The sequence below is a fragment of the Marmota marmota genome, unplaced genomic scaffold (genome assembly GCF_001458135.2).
Source record: "Marmota marmota marmota unplaced genomic scaffold, marMar, whole genome shotgun sequence".
NCBI classification, from domain to species: domain Eukaryota; kingdom Metazoa; phylum Chordata; class Mammalia; order Rodentia; family Sciuridae; genus Marmota; species Marmota marmota.
In genome coordinates, this window is record NW_026000082.1 from 12,537,098 (window position 1) to 12,556,539 (window position 19,442).

Here is a 19,442-nt window from a genome sequence, read left to right on the forward strand (position 1 = left end):
GACCGCTTGGAGCGGGCCGCGCTCCGGCCGCTGGCGCTGCTGCTGCTGCTGCTGCTGCTGCAGCTTCAGCATCTCGCGGCCGCAGCGGATCAGCTGCACCGCGGCCAAGGTGCGTGCGGCGGGTCCCAGTCGGTGCTCTGCGCCGCCCCAGCAGCCAACAAAGCGCGGCCCTACGGCCTGGGGGGACCCAGTTATCCCTGAATTTGCACTCGAACCCGCCTGCTTTCTGGGCACCGGCTCTGGGTTGAAAGCTCTGCTTTCCAGGCACCGGCTCTTAGGGGATGGGCGCAGCGGGGGCCTGACCGGCCATGAACTTTACTGGGGCTGCTCATTCATGGTTTCGGGTGAGCTGTGCCATTCTAGCGCTTGGGGTTTATTTAACGTGCTCGCTCAACCGCGGCGGTGAGCGGAACCGAGCTGCTTCCCTGCCTGACAATGCGTTTACCGGGACCCCTGCGCGCGGTAGAGTGTGGCTGTTTGCAAGGGGAATGAGCCGATTAGCCCAGTGCGTGTGTCGAGCGTGAGCTGTGTCTCCTTGTGGGCTGTGTCTGCGTGAATCTTGACTATGGGCCGTGTGTGCGGCTGAATGTGTCTGAATGGAGGGTGTACCCAAGTCGTGTGACGCCGACTGTTAAGTATGTGCCTGGTCTCACCGTACCACCAAGCGGTCGGCCATCCGGGGAACTCATAGCATCCAGCCCTCCATCTGCATCCAGGGTGCCCTAAGCCTCTGGGGTCTCCAGCATCACCCCCTTTCCTTCTCCCTGGCTCAAGTCGCTAACCCAAGTCTCCGTTCCTCCTACCCCCTAGGGCCGATTAAGGAGTGCCAAGAGGACCAGTTCCGGTGTCGGAACGAGCGCTGCATCCCCTCGGTATGGAGATGCGACGAGGACGACGACTGCTCGGACAACAGCGACGAGGATGACTGCCGTGAGTGACCAGCCGGGGCGCTCAGACCCAGACTGGGAGGAAGCGGTGGGGGGCGCCATGCTCAGTGTGCACGTGGCTCCAGGCGCCGCGGGGCCACCTGCTTCAGCCACGCAGCCTCCCTCCGGGAGGGGTGGCCCTAAGCGACCCGGCGGGAGCTGGGCGGTTGGCGTGTCTTGGCCCGGCCTGGGGCGGAGCCCAAGTCGGTTTGCCCCAAGCCCGCCACGCCTGGGCCGGAACTGTGGGCGGGGACGCGGCAGCCCCTGCGTGCTTCTACGTTCCAGCTTTCGGGCCTTCTGGGTCTCCCACCTGAGCTCCACCCTGCACGCGAGTGTTTCAGAGTTATAAGTGGCCCTGGCCGCCCCGCTTTCCTTTTCCTGCTCATTTTTTTTTGTGAATGAATGGGCTCCCCGGGGCCCCTGATTGGTTGGGCAAGGACCACCCCATAGGCCTCCGTGGCCCGAGTCACCAATCCTGGAGCCGGCGGGTGTGTAATATTCCGGTGCCCTGGGCTCAGGAACCCTGCCCTGGCCCCGCCCCCGACCGCACACCCGCGCGCATCCTCTGGGTAGTGGTGCCGGCTGGAAGTTAGCGCCCACTGCTTTTCTGTCGAGTCACCGTGAAGACCTTTGAGAGCCATGCTTAGTACCCGACCGCGCTCTCCTGCCAGCCGGGTCTGGGTGTGAGTCATGGGCACCAGGAAGGAGGCGACTAGAAGGAAGGGTTTGTTTCCTGGAAGGGGCCTGAGGCCCCGACTGTCTTTACTGAGCGTGGTGTTAGCACACTCTGTGTGCGACTGATTTTGAAGTTCCTTGTCTAGGGGCGCAGGGTTTCGGTTATCAGTGGGACCGGAAGCTAGTTAGCAGGCAGTTGCCTTGGTAGAAGGAATATAGTTCCAGGAACAGAAAAACTGGACTTTTTATTATTACTGAGGCCTCGGTGAGCCAGGCGTTGGGTACTCTGGAGAACATGCCAGTCCGGGAACACAGGGTTTGAGGGAAGAGGCAGCAGGTGGGCAGACCCTCAGCTCTGCACAGTGCGCAAGACAGAGAGGGAGACACTTGGACAGGTAAACTATCTGTTGGGTCTTTGAGATTTTTGACTGTTTGCTTGTCAAACGTGACTGTTCACTCTCAGACCTAACCCGGAGTGGGCTTTGTGACTTGTGCACATCATTTCTGTCTGCCTCAGTTTCCCCACCTGACCACTTGGGCTAATAATTCCTGCCCTGGCAACCTCATGGGACTGTTTTGAGGACTAATTCCAGAAATGTCATTGGAAATAACAAGACTCACACGTGCTGGTCTCTGTTGGTCTCTATGCTGAGCATGGAGGTTAAGTGCTTATAGGGGTTAAGTTACTTGTTCACAGCTACTGAATTGCTAAGTAGGATCCTGAATTGAAACATCTGCCTCCAGACTACTTAGCCTAATGGTGACTTGACAGTCCCTGGTGCTATTGAAGTTGTGAAAATGGCCCTGGTCAGGTAAAATATTAGAGTGAATCTCTGGCCTGGGAGTTGTTCTTCAGGTGCCCCTGGAGGGGGAGTGCTGTGGAGAGTCAGGGAAATAGAAACTGCACTTCTGCACTGGTTTTACTGTACCTTTTTGGCTCCTTAGAATGACAGTCTTGTGAAGATGGGTGTGAAGAGCAGAAGTTTCTCCTGTCTTGCTTCATAGATAAGAATACTGACTCAGAGAGGTTGAATGGTTTGCCCAAGGCCACACAGTTCAGAATGACAGAACTTGATCAGAATCTCTGTCAACTTCCTAGCTCAGGGGGTCTATCTGCTACAGAGGGAAGTGTGGTATGGAAGAATCTAGGAGCTAGAAAGCTGTACTTTAAATGTTGGGCCTGTCGCTTTTCAGCTCTGTGTGAGGCTTTGGGTAAGATGGAAAGGAGAAGTAGCTTATGGCTGGGTGACCCCAGGTGGGACTAGGAGTGCTCTGGTGACCAGTCTGGGCTCCTCCTTTGGCTCTGAGATGGTTGGGGTAGAGTCACAGTCAGGGGTAGAGGGAGTGGTGGCTTTGTTCATAGCACTAAGGATCAGTTTCACACTGCTTGACTTTCCTGAGTTTGTTTCCTCGTCTGCCAAACAGTGTAGCTGTTCCTCCATGCTGAGGTTTATACAAGGAAGTCTTCTCACAGGGCTGGCAAGAGAAGGAAATGGAAAAGTGTTCCTACCTCTGAGATCTTTAGAAACCCTTTCTGCCCCGTCTGAGGCACCTGCCCAGGCTGAATCAAACTGTTCTCCTTGTTGGCGCCTCCTGAAGCATCTCCTCCTTACACCTGGCCACCTCCCTTGGCACTGACCTGCAAGGGGGGCCCAGCCACCCTGCCTCTGTACCTCTCTGGACTGCAGAATGGGGGTTGGAATTTGTAAATAATGTTCAAGTGAGGCAAAATGACCTCGAGCTCCCAAAGGAGCCAAAGTGCAGCCCCTGAATACCAAGAGGCTGATGGAGGCTGGCAGGAGGGAAATTTTGTATTAAGGAGGCCAAGAAAGGCTTCCTGGAGGAGATAGCTTGAAAGATGGTGGCTAAGACCTTCTCTCAGGGCTTACATGTTTTAAAATAGGTGGCACAGAGCCCATGTTAGAGAGGACACTGAGGTGCAGAGAGGTGATGTGACCCCCCCTACATCCCCCAGTCATCTAGCTCCTCAGGGTTGGAGCTTGAACTCACAGTGAGGCCTTCCAAGTCTGATCCTGATCCACAAGGAGTGGGCTTGGCCCTTTGGAGACAGATAGAGCTGGTGGGATGGGGAAGGGAAGAGCTCATGGGGATTTAGTTTCCAACTCAGAGGACCTTCAAAGTGAGGAAAGAGGCCGGAAACTGCAGGGCCAGTCCCAAGGAAACCCAGGGGAAGTTAGATGGGATTCCTGGCTGTGGATGTGGGTCACGTAGGCCAACTGACCCCTGGGTCTCAGCATCCTGTTGCTCCTGGTATCTGGGGGTAGAAGTGGGGATTCTGGTCCCTAGCCAGGCCTTTACTCCACAACAAGTCTGGAAGAGTCTCCAGGGCCACTCAACCCATTCACACTTACCAAGCTCTTGCTGTGGGCTAGGCATGGTCAGGCATCTCACCCATATCCCCTTGAGCTCCTCTGTTCTGTGAAAGGGGCAGCCCTACAAAGTACCTGAATTATTCAGTTTATAAAGGCACAAAAGGGGTTAAATAACTGGTCCAATGGATATAATTTTTAAGTGAAATTTCTGAGATGTGAACACAGCACGTAACTATGGAACCTGTGCTTCCATGAATACTAGCTGGTGACCTCTGGTGACCTAGCTTTGGTTTCTAATCCCAGGATGACAGCTTAAGGCTCCTTCCCCTCAACTCCCAGCTCTGGGAAGAATCAGTGCTTCTTTGTGGATAGATTGGTGGACAGGTGGTTCGATTTCATGCTCATATACTTCTACCTTGTTCAGGTGTCTTTCAGCTCTCTAGCTCCCCCAACTCTTGCTACCCATCCCATATTTAATACAGAGTGGCTGCAGCCAGGTCTCCCATAGTGGAGGGCCCATTAGGTGGGCAGACCAGGTTGCAGGAGTCCCATGGCCCGCTGGGCAGCAGCCTTGTGAGTAGGTATAGCTCAGCCACAGCTCCTGGCTGGTGCTGGTGCCCAGCTCTGGCCTTCAGGTGCTACCTAGACACCAGGCCCAACTTCATCTCCTTTTTGGGATGCTGCTGCTTTTTTCTGAACCCCATCTGTCTAGATAACTCTATCATTCAGAGTCCTCCTGGAGCTCCCAAGTACCCCAAGAATGAAGTCGGTTTGGGCGTCTCTGTATTTGGCTCCCTGCCCAGCCCTGTGCCCACTCACCTTTCTGCCTCTTCCTATAGCCTGGCCACCAGACTGTAGCTCTGTCGCTCTCGTCTTCCTTCGGCTTCTCACCTCTAGGATTTTGCATGTGCTGTGGTGGGTTTTTGTTCTTGTCTGTTTCTTTAACAGGGGGTTGAACCCAGTGATGCTTTACCAGTGAGCCAAATTCCCAGCCCCCCCCCCCACTTTTTTAATTTATGTTTTTATTTTAAGATAGGGTCTCATTAAGTTACTTAGGGCCTCACTCAATTGCTGCTGAGCCACTGCCTCTATTTTATTTATTTTGAGACAGGATCTTACTGAGTTGCTGAGGATGGCCTCAAACTTATGATCCTCCTGCCTCTGCTTTGCCAGATTTTTCTGAAGGCTCCTGCAGTGGGTTGCCTACCCAGTCTGGAAGAGTCTCCAGGGCCACTCAACCTCAAGATGACCTGGAGATGACAGAAAGCAGCCTGGCAGGGACTGGGAAAGAAATGAGTCCAACAGGCCTGGTTAGTCTCAGTGAATGAGTAGCCTCAGGCTCTGGGGAAGGCAGGTCCTATTTGGCCTCCTGCGCCTTTCCTCCTGGCTGTGCCTGCCACCCCTGTGGCTCTGCCAGCAGGCCACAGGCTTCCCTTGCTTCTAGGCCTAGGCTTGCGCCCCTGGGGCTGTTTGCCCAAGGCTCTCCCTGGGCCTTCCCAGGAGCCCTCTCAGGCCAGAGTCACCTCAGTGAGCTTCTCAGTTTCTTAGGCCTGCTGGGACTCCTGGTTGCACTTGACCCAGGGCTGACTGGCTTCTTCCCTAGTTGTCCACAGGCAGTTGGACTTGACAGCTTTCTCTCCTTGGGGAAATGCTGGTAGCAGGTGAAACCAGAGAAGGACCCCTGGGAGAGAAGTGTGAGCGTGCAGAGGTCTGAGAGAGCACATGCCCCCTTGAGGGATATAACAGGTGGATGTTCTCCTGGCACCAGGGTGAATAATTGTACCCCCAGGCCCATGCTGTTCCCGGAAGGCAATTTGGGACCTGGGGAAGGATGCCCAATTGTGTCCAGGGGGCTCTAGAGCCAGGCCCTGGGGGGTCTTAGCTCTAAACAGCCCTGGTAAAACCTGCCCTAAAAACACCCGCGTGTCCAGGCCACCCAGTCTCTGAAGTCATGGCCCAGGTACTACCTCTCCCAGGATACCTTTCCAGCTCCTGATCTCCTGCAGCATGTCCTTGTTCTTCTCTTGGGCTCAGATCCTTCTTCACTCTGCCAGCCTTATGTCAAACAATGGAGACTCCAGAAAAAGCATTCCCACGAAGGGATTCCTAGTGACAGATACACTGTCTGCTTGCTCCGCCTGGGACCATGCTGGGCAGTTTGCTTCCTTTAACTTTGGTACTCAAGGGACATTTTCTTATTATTTCTACTTTAAATACGATGTGTGGAGGCTCAGAGAGAAGGGACTTGGCCGATGGTGCTGGATTTGACTTGTCTGTCTGGACTAGAGCCTGGACCCTTCCTCAAACTTTCCTCTCTGAACTCTGTCCACCTGGGAGGGGTCAGGTGGCCTGGTGCTTGGAGGGCATGAAGAAGCAGGGGAGTAGCCTTGGTACTCAGCAGCAACTCCTTGGACTCCTGGTTTCTGGCCTGGGGATTGGCACTCGGGAGGGACCCTCTTCCCTGGAGATCTCTGCAGAGCCCCAACATAAGGCCCCCATTTCCCAGCCTCTCCACAATTTCCAAAGACTTCTATTAGCCATTCTACATTCAGAAAGGGAAACTGAGGCCCTGATGATGTGTTGCTGATGAGGGTGACCCCTAGGAGCCTCAGCCCACCATCAGTGGTCCCAGTGTTCCTCCTGCGTCCAAGCTTCTCAGGGCTTACCCTGCAGACTGTCCAGTCCCAGGCAGCAGAAGGTGAAACTGAGACCCCCATGGCCAGAATTCAGCTCCAGGTGTCAATAGGGACCCGTTCTCAGAACTAGGGTACCCTCGCTTCCTGAGTAGGAGTGGAGGCAGAACAGCATGTGCTCCTGCCTCTTGCTGCTGCTGTACCCACCTGCCACTCCCACCCTCTCTGTTCCCTGCAGGGAACAAGGTGTTCTCAGACTAAGAGGCTGACACAGGCCTCTTCAGGCTCCAACATGGGAAACCTCAGGCGCACTGCTGCCCCTGGCTGGACCCTAGGGCCTGCCCACCCCCAGATGGCTGGGAAGTCATGTAAAATAATTGTCTTCATAAGAGTTCATGAGTGTGCTGACTGCTGGGGGCTTTCTCATTCAAGATCTACAGCCAGGCCTTGATGTGACATGACTGAACTTCAGAAAGAAAAGAGCTGAGAACTAAAGTCACTTGCTCCAGGTGGCCTGACTGGTCAGGGGCAGGACTCGGCCACGCCTGTCTTGACTGCAGAGTCTGACACAAGTGAGAGGAAGAGACATGTATACACAGATCCCAGTCACCACAGCAGCCTTGTGGCTCCTTCCCAGGCTCAGCAGGAGATCCTGTTGCCAACCCTCCAGTGGGTGTTCGACTTCTTCCCGACTGGCCCAGCCCCTACAGTGCCCTTGAGCATCAGTTGGGCCCTGGTGGTGGCTGTTTTAATGACCAGTCCTGCGACCCTGGCTCTTTTCACATGCTGCCATGTGTTAGTGACCCTGAGCTGGAGTGGCTCAGGAGGTCCTACAGGCCTTTGGGGAAGCCTGCTCAGTCCTGACCGTGAGCTTCTCACCCACTGTGCCTGGTCAGACCCCGTGTCTCTGTTGGGACGCAGCCCAGGTGCTCACAAGCTAGGAGATCTAGGCTAGGCCACCTTTGGGGAACTGTCAAGCCCCTTGAATGTCCTCTGATGACTGGGAATTGCCCAGTAAGTCCCGGGCCTGTGGGGTACCCACATGAAGATCAAGGCCTCCCTAGGGGACTTCCAGTCTGGGAGACATGGGAGTGATCATGTGGCCACTGTTCTGCCCTGGTCGCTGGCCTTGAGGTACCACAGAGACCTCACTCTCACCACTCGGAGACTTTCAGTTTCCAGCCCTTGATCTTCCAGATGCAGTGTGGCCTTTTCCCGTTGTGCCTCAGTGGAATGTGCTTGGGAGGTGGGTGGTGCAGGGTTCAATTATTACCCCCATTTTCTTGATGAGGAAGTAGAGGCTTGGGGAGGTCACAAGACTTGCCCAGTTATTGATAATGCTGAGGCTGAAACTCAATTGATTCTGTTTATTTTTTTTTCCCATGGAAGTAATTTTTTCTGATTATGAGAAAATAATTTCACACCTGTAACAAAAAGCAAATATTAAGGAAAATTAAAAAAGAGGAAGGTGGCAGCAATCATCCTTGGTGCTACCACCATGGGAGCACTGTGTCCTTCCAGACACTGCTATCTTGTGTGTGAGCTAGCTGGTGTATGTAAACCTATTTTTTTTTTTTTTTAACAAAAATAAGGTCGTGTTATACCAGTTGTTGTCTCATGTCATGCATGGCTTTCCATGTCAATAATAGTGGATCCGTGCCATTGTTTTAAAGGGCTAGATCATTTTCCACTGTGAGAGTTGCCCCTCATTTGATGACATGTTCTTCTTTTGATAGACGTGTTAGTTGTTTCCATAACCGCCTCCCCCCCCGCCCCCGTTCTACACAGTGCAGGGTGGACATCCTTGTGCTACATCTTTGTGCATTTGTCTGATTCTTTCCTTAAGATAAATTCTTAGGGAAGAATGTGTGTGCATTTTTATCATTTCCACCATGTTCTCTAGAGAGACATCCCCTTCATGCCCCCATGGTCCTCCCTTCCAGTGGAGCAGCCAGCATGAAGGACTTTCCCTTTCCCTGAGCACAGGGCCACTTTGTCCCAGCCCCAGGGGACAGACAAAGTAGCCATATCTAGGACACCCAAAGCAAAGCCAGGAGAAAGGGAACTATGTTCAGGCTCCAAGGACTTGTCACCCCATTGAACAAAACAGAAGAGAACAAAACTGTACCATCGTTCTTGTCCACATATTGGTGGACTCCGTCTCCTCCACAGCATTGCAGTGATTCTTCTGTTTCTGTCCCGACTTGCTGTGTGACCTTGGATGAGGGGCTTCCCTGCCTGAATTTAATTTCCCCTTCACTCATTGGTCCTTGCTCCACTGAACTACCTCCTGCACTCGGACCGGACTCCTGCCTGGAGTTGGCTAGTCCTTCCTGGGTTGGGGGAGGTTGTGCCTCAGTGTCCCTTATTGCCTGGGGAGGGCTGGGAGGAGCATAGCTGGCATGGTGGGTAGACAGGGCAGCTGGGCTTTTTAGGATTCACTTCTAGAACTCAACTCCGAGGCCCAGGTTCCTTGCACCGCTTTCCCTTCTCGTGCTCATGATGGGTTGGATGAAGGAGAAAAGCAGAGGAAGGTCCGGCAGCCCCAAGGGCCATTCTGAAACAGGGATAATGAGTTCACATGGTGGAGGTGCAGGCGGAGGGGGCCCAGAGCCCGGCCCTGGAAATGAGCATCCCCATTCCGTTTCCTGAACCTGTGATTCCTGCACAGGGAGCAGCTGAGCAGAAGGACCATCAGCAGCTTTCCTCCACCTCCTCCAAGGACACAATAACAGGGCAGCTGCTGAAATAGCAGCAGGAGAGATGTAGGTCAGCTGGCCAGTGGGGAGGGCTTGGCTGCCTAGAGAGCAGCAGCGTTTCGGGTAGGGAGGGGCTCCAGGAATCATCCCACTCCTGCCTGCGGTGCCCCCCCCCCCAGTTGTTAGCCCGAGGGCCTGGCATGGTTAGTTCTCCAGCAGGGGCCTCAGTTCCCCAGTGGGCCCAGGATGACATCAGAGGAGTGGCAGCTGATGAGAGGCAGGGAGGCCCCATCAGGCCCAGGTTAAGCTGCCTGACTGAATAACTGGAGGCAAGGGTGGGCTTTCCTGATGGCCTCAGTCCAGGGACATTCAAGCCAGCATTCCTCCCCTGCCTCCTCCCCCGCTTCCTGGACCCCGAGCTGCCATCTGCTGCCCCTGCACCCTCAGAGCCCCTTCCTCGCCACGGGCATTGGCACAGGTTTATGTGCTTGGGTGCGTGCTTGAGGGAAGGGGGTGTGCAGGAGGAAAGTGACCATTCTGGACACACAAGGCCATGGGGTTGGGTGACGCTCTTCCTCCCACACCCACCAAGGTGGCTCAAACCAAGCCAAAGCCCCCCACCAGGCTGTTGTGAAGGGAATTATTTGTATCTGGAGAGTCGCCAGCAATCTCTGTTCCCAGCCTGCCCCCCTGCCACGGCCGCCTCTCTTCCTCAGGCCACAGCCTGCAGCATGCTGTCTGGCCCCCACTTCGAGGGCTGAGCTCCTTATAAACAGCTATACCATGGGCTGCAGGTCCACCTCTCCCTCACCTTGCCAGGTGGCCATTCGACAGGTGCTAGTCGCTCTAGGAGTCTCTACTCATTGGGAGTGGGGCATCTCCACGCCCCCCTCGGCCCTAATTCTCAGTCTTTTGTTTTCCCAAGTATCAGGGCATTTGTTCACGGTAGCTGGAGTCTGCCATGACCAGGCCTCAGGTATGGGGGCTCCAAGGAGCTGCCCCTGTTCCCTGAGGCCCAGGGATAGAAATAGGGGCAGAGGCTGTGAAACCCAACCGTACAGGGCCCCTAGGGCCCCTGCCATAGGGGACATGGCTTCAACTACATACACATAGCCAGAACCAACTGTTTATTAGCAAGCCTACATCTATTTTTCTTTTCTTTTTTTTTTTTTCCTGGCTGTTTGTTTATTTTTGCTGAACTCTGAATGGTCCAATTTTTTAGTACCTATGATCCAGCCAAGGCAGACTTTATATTGGCTGCCTATGTGACAGTTTTTTGTCTCCTTCCCTTTCCCCCTTCCCCTGCCTGTCACTACTGCCTGCTTCTCCAGGGTAGGTGCCAGGAGATGCAGGGGCCAGTGTGACCTCCCCAGGGTCGCCCAGACTGGGTTCCAGCTGTAGCCCATTCGCTTCCTGAACAGGAGGTCCAGGGCAAGTCCCTTGAGCCGGAGCCCCAGATTCCTGCTCTGTTCAAGGTGGGGAATAAGTAATTCCTGGCCTGCAGTAAGTACCAGAAACCTCATTAGCCCATAGTGTGTGTGTCCACCCAGTCAGCCCTTGTCTTTTGGTCAATCCTATGTCATGAATTGGTCCAAACCAGGGTAGTTTAGTCTGCCAGCCTGTGTGGTTGGAGCCCCTTGTTCTCTTTGCTAGCCCTCTCTGTTGTGTTCTTCTCAGGCTTTTGGCTAACCGCACCCCCCCACTGCTGATTTTGTGCTTTGGTCCCCCTTCCAGAAACAGGCCCAAGCCCTTATTGCTGCTAATGTACAGAGCCACATTGCAATTGCCCCCCAGTTCTCAACCCCATCCCTAGGAACTGGGATTTTTCACCTAGGTCCTGACTTGCTGTGTGACCTGGATAAGACCCTTCCCTTCTCTGGGGCTCAGTGTCCCCATCTGTACTGGGAGAGAGGATTATATCAGTAGTTTGAGCCACTTTGGGCAGCATTAGAAATTCAGTCTCAGCTTCTTTGAGACCTGACTCCAAACCTCTGCTTGGTGTGTGGCCAGTTGGGAGATGTAGATGTGAAAACCCCCAAGGGTCCCCGCTTCCTCTGTGAGAGGTCAAGCCCATACCTCACCACTTCCTAGCTGTGAGACTCTGGACAAATTACTTTCCCTCTCTGAGCATCTGCCTCATCTGTAAAAGGAGCAATCACCTCGAGGTGATTGTAGTATTGATACTAGAAGTTCTAAGAATAGTGCTGGATGGCAGTGCTTGACTCGCCACCTGCTAGCCTTCTATTGACCTCCTCTAAACCTACATCTGTCCTTCAGGGACCCTATTCTGTGCCTGGCTGCTGCACTACTGGGGGTGGGGGTGGAAGGAGGCTGGGAGCCCCCAGAAAGTTTCCTTCATCCCCCCCCTTCTCTCCTGTGGCCCCAGACAAGAACTTACTGGCCCAGTTTAATTAGGGAGAGTCCTTCCAGGGACCTCATTAGGAAATGAGCCCAGAGCCTTGGGGACCTCTGGGAGGGGTGGGGTACATTGTGTCTGGCCCTGCTTGCCAGATATTACCTTCACAGGAAGGTAAGGGCCTTCAGCCCCTTGAGAATAGGACACAGACCTGTGACACGGAGCTGGGGGTGTGACTCAGTGACAGAATACCTGCTTAGCATGTGTAAGGCCCTGAGTTCAGTTCCCAGCATAGCCTCCACCCCCCACCCCCAGCATAAGATGAAAAGTAAAAGAAAACTAACAGACCTGTGACGTGGAGCACGGGCAGCCAGGTTGAAGGGACTGATTTGCCTCCATCCTCTGTCCCTGGCTCCGCTCCAGCCTCACCCCTCAGTGGGTGGGGAAGACAGAGAGGAAGCTTCTGGTTCTGGTTCCCTGCCTCTGGTGCCCCTGTCCCTGCCCTGGCACAAAGCAGGCTGCAGGGGACATGTGCTCAGTGAACAAGTGAGTGAACCCTGGCTCATGGGCTGGCGCAGCATCCTGCTTGGCAAAAGCATCCTCTGGGCCCCTCCCAACGCACGAATCTGTCCGCAGCCCCAGCGCAATGCATGGAGCATCTGCCAGCAGGAGCTCACGGTGATCCTGCCCCCTCTATGCCCGGACAGCTCTTCCTGTTAGGGATCAGTTCTGTCAATCCCGACCCACCTCCAAAAGTTCTCTTGCTTTCTTGCACCTCGGCTCTATTGCTAGGGACTCTGCTTACAGGGACCGCCCCCCAGTCTCATCCCAAGCCTGCCCAGGATCACTCCTCTTCTGTATTCCTGCCACAGCCTGTGGCAGCTAAGGTGTGCTGTGGACTTTGGCAGGGCCCATTCTTATTGGGGCCACTGCTTCTCTTTGCACCCCCAACCCGTGTGGAGCTCTGGAGGTGCGCATTCTGAAGTACCATGCATGTTGGCTGCCTTCTGTAAGCAGCACTAGGCCCCAGGACTTTGAGAAGTAGAGAATAAGGGCAGATGTGCTGTGCCTGGAGGTAAGGTGACATCCTTAGAAATTGCTTGGCCTCCTGGGTGCAGGAGTGCTCAGATCTTCAGTGACCTGTGGCACAGCACACAGGCAGCGGAAAGCTATGACTGGCAGTTTCAGCCCCCTTAGACCTGTCTGAGCACAGTCATTGCCTGGTTTTGGTCAGAAACCTGGGAGTTGCCACAACCCTCTCTTTCTCTTTCCCTCATCTGCCATGGTCCTTAGGTTCTCTTCCCTGCCTACCTGCCAGTCCAGGCCTCTTCCCCATACCCACTGTCTCTTGCTTCCTGGGCCCTGCTACAGTGCCTCCCTGACCCCTGTCTCCTGCCTCTAGTCCATCCACTCTGCAGCAAGTGCTCCTGAACAGGCAGAGTTGTCTTCCTGTAGCCAGCATTGTGCAGGGTTAAGGCTTCTCAATTACCACATTCAGAGCCCTTCATGGCCTAACATACACCTTTCACCTCTGCAGCCCCAGGTCTCACCACCTAATGCCCCCCACCCCATCTCCAAGACCCTGCTCCTGTGTGAGAGTCTTGTGCTCTCCCCTGTGCGGTCCCTTGGCCTGGAAGGCCCCACCCTGCTTGTCTGACCCCATTTTACCTCTAGAGCCACCATTTCTAGGAGCCTTCCTTTCCCTCTGCTCTGCATGTCAGAGTCTCCTCTGGATTCCTCCATCCTGTTTCCCTTCATCTCTGTCCCTGTCACTCTACACTGTGATGGCCTGATTAAAAGGCTGTGGTTCAGGATGCAGACCACAAGCCTCAGGGGCTCAGGGCCAGGGGGATGGCTGTGGAGGAGAGTAGAGGGTGGGAGGAGTGGAGGGTGTCCATGGGCTTCGTGCTCGGCATCCCTTTCAGGGTTTCAGCTCCCTGGTGGCCTGTGCCTGGCGCTGTGCTTTTTTGAGTCCCCAGGAAGCACCACACGCAGGCTGGAGCCTTAGGGTTCTCGCTCCAGCACTACCAGAGGGCTGGTTCTGTGCCTTGTGTCCTGTCAGCAGCTGAGCAGAAGCTCCGGATAGAATAGCAGCAGGCTCTGTCCTGGGAGCACTGACCCCTAACTCAATTGTGACCTCTGAGCCTCTGCTTCTTCCACTGTGAAGGAGACGGAGGACCCAAGACCCTTCCCTGTGTCCTTGGGCATATCTACTCTATGGGTGGGGTCACACCTGGCCCTGCAGGGCCCCAGAACTACAGCTGGATCTGAACCTCCTGTCCGCTAGGCCTCTGGAGCCCTGGGCCATGCGTCACAGGGTGCAGGTGAGCAGGGATTTTCTCTCTTTCCATGAAAATGCCCATCCCTGTGTTTGTTCTGGTTGGTATTGCCATTATCATCTCATCCTGGAGCTGTCCTGGTTTTAGAACTAAAACTCCCATATCTCAGGAAGCCCTAGGACACTGGGCCAGTGCCCCTGTGCCCCGTGAGCTCTGGCCAGTGCTCCTCCCTGATCTGTAGCAGGCTTCCCCATCACATGTGGATTCCCTCACCAGCAGCCAGGTCACTTTAAAAAAGTTGGTTTCTTTCCTACATTTTGGAAGAATTCTAGAGAGAACTAGAACATCTTGGGTGGATGTGGAGGGCAGGAGCCCGGCCACGGTTACAGAGTCTGTCTCTAACACAGCCATGGGACTGCCCCCTCGGAGCCTTGGTTTCCTCATCCCTGCCTGCTCACCTCCTGGAAATATGGGGAGAGTCATAACCCTGACAGGCCTCCTGCATTCCTGCTGCCACCAAAGCTCTGCAGGGCACTTTCCTATCTGCCTTGGTCCTGTTCTTGCCTTACTACTCACAAGAGGAGGGCAGCACTGAGATCCTCATTCCCTTGTGAAATGGGAAGAAGCTGGAGACACTGGACATTTGCCTTGTATGAGGCTCATGGTGGACAGAGCCCTTTCATGTGTGGTAGTGCTTGGGAGATGAGCCCAACAGGAATTACTGCACCCATTATACAGATGGGGACACTGGCTCGGACTCCTTGACAGCAAGAGAGAAGGGAAGATAATGGGTGGACCTGCTGCTGTCATGGTGGTTGTACATGGGGGTCACTGGTCCTCTTCCCCTCTGCCTGCCCACTCTAGATGTCTTCATCAGTAGGAAACATGGAGACAGATGGATGCAGAGGGAGAGACACAGGAGGGGGAGGAGAGAGACTGGGGTGGGGTGGGGGTGGGGTGGAACACTGAGGAGGAGGGGCTGGGGTAGGGGAGGGAGGGTCCCAGCAGTGTCGCTACTTCCTCTTGTGGTTCTCACAGTCTGTCTGCACCAATTCCTGACAGATGGAGGGAAGGGGAGAGCCGGTGCCAAGAGGCTGTCACCGCAGGCGCGCAGAGCTGGGGGAGGGTGCTTTGTGGCCAGGGTTTGCATGGGGAGGGGGAAGCAGCTGGTGGTCTGGCTGCTGGGCCTCCTTGGAGTCTGCTCCCCGGGAACTGATGAGAGTGTGTGCGTGTGGATGCTGTGGAGCAGGAAAGTGGGCAAGGGGTGAGCTGCCACCTGCCTGGGACTGGCTGTCCTTGCCCCTGTCAGGCAGAGAAGCCACCCTTTATTCTGACCTCCACACCCTGCTGCCCGGAGTGCCTTCCCACCATGGACACCACTTGCCCACCCTTCACTGGGTGTCGGCAGGGAGTTTGAGGCTGATGCCGAGATGTGGTCAAGGTGGACCAGAGTAGGGAGAGTATGGGGACGGGGAGGCCCCCTGGGATCACAGAGGACATCAGGGGCTCAGAGAAGGATCAGCTCAGCTTCTCGCTGAGCTGGCTGGGTATTGCCCATGCCCCCTTTCGTGGCAAAGGGCCCCTTGCATTTCCCCTGGACTCACACATTTGCCTTCTCTCTCTCTCTCTCTCTCTCTCTCTCTCTGTCAGGGCCCAGCCCAGAGAAGGGGCCCAGTGGATGCATGTTGAATGAATGGATGGATATCTTCATACCTCCTGAGATACACCTCACTCCTTTATGAGGCAGTGCTAAGATTTCTGGAAAGTTCTTTCTGTCTGTCCTCAGAGTCCTTGTTTGTCCCAGACCTGCCACAGGTTTCATTGACTTGTCCCGTTGCCTCAGAGCAGCCCTGTGGCTCCAGACACTCCTGGGCCTGCCCAGCTCCTCATGGCCCCTGCAGGGCTGGGTCTCCACCGTGCTAATCTCTGGGTGTCGGTAATCATGGCTGTGCTGTACTGAGCCCTCCCTCTCCCAGGCAGGGTCCCGCTGGTCCTCACATCAGTCCCTTTCAGGTAGGTGCTATACTTATCCTCCACTTGTCAGAAAACTGAGGTAGAAGGTAACAAGCGACTTCTCCCTGGGGTCACATGACTGATCAATGTCTGAGTCAGGAGGGTGGGGATGGAGTGGGCCCAGAAGGCCCCCTGGATCAGGGATTGTGGCAGGCATTTGGGGGGACTTGGGGCTTATTAGGATTCACTGGCTTAATAAGGCGCCCCCCTCCCCAAGGGCTTTTCTGGAGATGGACTCATCTGCTGCCTGTCTCCTGCCTCCCCAGCTGTTGCCAGGCAGGTCCTTGACACCTAGCCTCCCAGTGAGACTGGGAGCCCAGGGTCTCTGCTATCCCTGGAGGCCATGGTGTGGGTATGCTCTAGGGTGGAGCCCAAGCCTCTTAAACTAACAGGACAGGTCACTGGCCTGTACAGTGACCTGAGAATGTTCAGGACGATGGCTAAGAGTCTGACTGGGGTAGGCTGGTGGTGGTTGCTGAAGTTGGTTCTGGTCAGAGACACGTTCCCATTAATATTAATGGCGATCATTAATGATAAACTGCAGTGTGGCTGCCCGTGGTATCAAGCCTGAGAGGGGGGGTGCGCTTCCCACTGCATTTTTATCTTCTCCAGAGCCTGACAGTGGCTGGGCACTCGGGAGGCAGCTCTCATCCCCTGGGCCTCTCCCGTGGGATGGCTGCTCCCTGCCCAAGGGCACACTTCTCCCCTTCCTTTGTCATCCACAGGTTCTTTCCACAAACATTGATGCCACCCCAGGGTAGCCCCACAGCCTGACTTTTCCCCTCACTTTGGCTTTTTGGATCTTTCCGGGAGCTCTTGCCCAGGAGTTTAGTGGGTAGCTGTAGTCCCTTCACCCCTGCCCACAGTGTATTGAGGCCACCCAAGGTGTGACCTACCCATTCAAGGCCGAACAGCAGGTGAGTTGAGCAAGTCACTTCCCCTCTTGATGCCTTGGTTTCCTCAGCTGCACAGCAGCCCCCCGCCCCCCCTCAGAGCATGTGGCTGGGGGTACTGACCGAGGTGATGAGATCAGCAAACTCAATGTCACTCACTCTGGAGCCTTCTGGGGTTTGGAATGAAGATCTCTGAGCACCTTTCCATGTGTGACCTCATGATCTTTCAACATCTTATGAGGGGGTTTTCTCCTGTCTCTGCTGATGGGGGTGATGAGGCACAGAGAAGTGTTGGGACTCACCCAGGGTCACTTGGCACGTAGGAGGTGGCAACAGGATTCAGACTGTGGTCTCTTGCTGTCTGGAGCCCATGTGTCAGCCACTGCACTGGGCAAGAGACAAAGGACTTGGTGTGAGAGCCCCTTTGGAACTGGTATGCAGGGGCACCTTGCTTCCTGGACTGATCTCCTGAGTGCCTCCAGATCCCAAATTCCTCCTAATCCTGGGAAAGACACAGCTCCCCAGTGTCTCAGGTGGCCTTCCCTGGGCCATGTGAACAGGGAAACACAGGCTTGGGCCTGGGCGCGAGGATTGGGGGATTTTCCAACTCCAGTTGAGATCTGTCACAACATTAATGTTAATTAAGCCTTGTTAATTCAGCTCTCTGCTAATGCAGAGCCCCTGACAGCAAATTACTCATAAGTGAGGCGGTAAATATATTGCTGTATTTTCCCAAATAGCAGCAATAACCATGCTGGGTAAGGCAGGGGAAAGGCCTGGAGGGCAGGACCTGGGCAAGGAGGATCACCGGGCCTCGGGAGCTGGCAGCCTTGCTGGGGGCAAGTAGGCAGGGAGGCGGAGGGAGGGACCCAGGCGGGCCCTGCACTCCGCACCGCCCTCAGCTCTATGCCTCATCCCCATCTCACAGCAGCCTGCTGGCTCTGTGCTTTGTGCACCCACCATCCCCTTCAGTTTCCTCCCACGGCTTGGGAAGCTCACTCTGCACGCAGTAGGGCTCAGTGAAGGAGGGTTGGGCTTGGTCATGCAACCCTGAGCCTACTTCAGTGTCAGCAAGCACCTCCACCCTGCATCTCTTCCCCTCCTGGGTCATGGGACACCCTTGGAACCAGGGTCATTCCCACATTGTCGGTGGGTGGCTCTTGCCCTCTCACTTGCTAGCTAGGTATCTACCCACCAAGAGGGAGGTGGGGCCTCTTTTGTGCACATCCTGACTCCCTCTCCCTTGTTCCTGCTGCCCTCCTTGGCTTCAGACTGGGCCAGGCGTGGGACATTTGGAATAAACCCAGATTTGGTGTATCTAGAATTTTTTTTTAATTAATTAGAGCATTAAATGGTAGCCCTGTGGGAGAATCCCACCATCTGGCTGTCACAGGAGAGGCAGGAAAAAAAAAATCTATGCATATTTGTCTGCAGTATGTGAGCATCATACGAAGCCACCTGTGCATGTGTGGGTATGTGGCCTGTGTGCTTCACATGTGCACAACGTGATATGTATGTCTGAACATGTTCATCTGAGTGTGCAACTAGGTGTTGTGTGCCACTGTGCACATGTGCCCATCTGTATGTGTGTGCCTGAGGGTCTGCACGACTGTCTGAGCACACTTCTGTGTGTGACCTATGCCCAGTCCTGGCTTTTGGGTGCTGTGAATCTGATTGGTTTGGGTGCAAATAGGGCCTCTTGTGCTGGGTGCACATGTGTAATTCCAGCATCTTGAGCGGCTGAGGCAGGAGGATCACAAGTTCAAAGCCAGCCTCAGCAACTTATAGAAAAACCTAAGCAACTTAGTGAGACCCTTTCTCAAAATTTTAAAAATAAATAAATAAAAAGGGATGGGGATATGGCTCAGTAGTTGAGTGCCCTGGGTTCCATCCCTGGTACCAAAAAAAAAAAAAAAGAGTGGACGGGGGATCTCTTGAGCCTTCATGTCTGAGATGGTGGTCGCAGATGGGCTGGGTAGCAGGTGGGACAGGGGTGGGTTTGGCAAGTGTACAGCTGGCCTCTTGGGGTGAGTGCAGGGCAGGAATCTTTGTCCCTTGTTTGACAGATGGGGAAACCCAGGCCTGTTCAAGCGCAGAGCCAGAGTGTGGAGGGCCAGGACTGAAGCCCAGTGTGGTGCCCTGGCCAGCACTTTGTGCCTTTGGCATCTTTTGTGCTGTTAGATTTTCATGGAGGCTCAGAGAGGCTCCTGAAAGGATACCACTCCTATTTCTCAGGCTGTCCTGGGGCAAGTTCAGAATCCCCATTGCAGATCCTATGTTCTTACCATTTCTTGGAGGAAGCCGCTGGGCTGCTAGGGAACACTGGGCATGATGGTCTTCTTTCTTTGTGACTGGGCCCATCCTGTCCTTCTCTGAACATCACAGGGGGTTGTAAGGACTAAATGAGGAGGCATATGCAAAGAGCTTTGTAAACCTTGGGGTGAGATGAGGGCAAGGCTCAGAGGCAGCCATTATATTATGATTGGGGCCAGGACCAAGGCCCAAGTCCACGTGTCCCCAAGGTCTCCTGAGGAGCAGGCCAGGATGTGAGGCCTAGGACAGAGGCTGGTGCGTCCTGCAGCCTTGCAGACTGGAACTATTCCACCCCCCAGAACCATCTGCCTGGTTGCTAGCT

General features: G+C 54.7%; 1 protein-coding gene across 8 annotated transcripts in view; it reads left to right on the forward strand.

Annotated features, from left to right (window-relative positions):
- Nucleotides 1–14: 14 nt before the first annotated feature.
- Nucleotides 15–19,442, forward strand: part of Lrp8 (LDL receptor related protein 8) — a 76,009-nt gene continuing 56,581 nt past the window's right edge. For 3 of the 8 annotated variants that reach the window (XM_048815353.1, XM_048815354.1, XM_048815355.1), the window contains exons 1-2: nt 67–109; nt 811–930. The gene's annotated coding sequence lies outside the window, so the exon portion shown is untranslated. Of the gene's footprint in view, nt 110–810; nt 931–19,442 lie in introns of all 8 variants that reach the window. The other 5 variants (XM_048815349.1, XM_048815350.1, XM_048815351.1 and 2 more) reach the window with 4 other exon arrangements.